The sequence below is a fragment of the Barbus barbus genome (genome assembly GCF_936440315.1).
Source record: "Barbus barbus genome assembly, chromosome: 4".
Lineage (NCBI taxonomy): Eukaryota > Metazoa > Chordata > Actinopteri > Cypriniformes > Cyprinidae > Barbus > Barbus barbus.
Window position 1 is genome coordinate 3832601 of NC_136732.1, and position 998 is coordinate 3833598.

Below are 998 nucleotides of genomic sequence, written 5' to 3' on the forward strand. Positions count from 1 at the left end.
TGTAAAAATACCCCTGGCCAAATGCCCCCAGAGGCAGGCGCGGACTGGCTCCTGGTGGCCTGGCGGCTGATTTGGCCCTCTGCCCTGTGTTTATTTATTTATTTTTTTTCTCTATTTTTTTTTAAGCCTTCCCAATGTGCCAAAGTGATAATTTCCCATTGTGGCATTCCCTAATAAATCGATCATAAATCGATTAGTCTTGACTGGCAGCACCACGCTTCACGTCTGTTCCTTGCCTCCTCAAACGGTTTTGAACCGGGTGTGTCTCACTCATACTGAAAAGTGACGCTGCGGGCTCTTTGATCGCCCCCTGGTGGCTGGCTGCAGTACAGGTCATAAACCCTGCCCTCTCCATGTAAACGAAAGGGACTTGACCCCCCAAAATTTCACAAATCACATTTTCATGGGAGCCCATGTCTTATTAAAGTGCCCCTATTATGCCTTTTCAAATATTACCTTTTATGCAGTGTGTCATGTAGCAGTATGTGAACATAAACTATCTGCAAAGTTGTGAAGCTGACAGTGCACGATAAATAAAGTTATTGTCTATCAAAAAAAAGAGTCTGCTCGCAATCGCTTAAACGAGTCGTCAGGAATTCGAATCTTATTCTGTTACGGATGTATGTCACAAAGTAACACATTTGCATAATGTCCGCCCACGTTCTCGTGAATAGCTTGCCCGTCCACAAACACAGTCAAATTTCGGTGTGGGTAACATCATGTCGAGATACCAGCTATCATACGCTGTGAGATTAAATTAGTTTTCTCTCATATTATAATTACCATAAACTTGACACTTACCACTGAGAAACGTCCTGCTCCTGCTCTTGTCGATCAGCCACTTCAACCGTTCCATCATCAGACTCTGGGTTGAATTGGTAAGTTACAATCGATACCATCTTTTCTATGTATTGACAAGTCTCCAGTCATTCCGTTATGACAATGGGCAAATCTGAAAAAAGCAAGAACCGGAATGGACCTAAAACCGCTGCTAATGC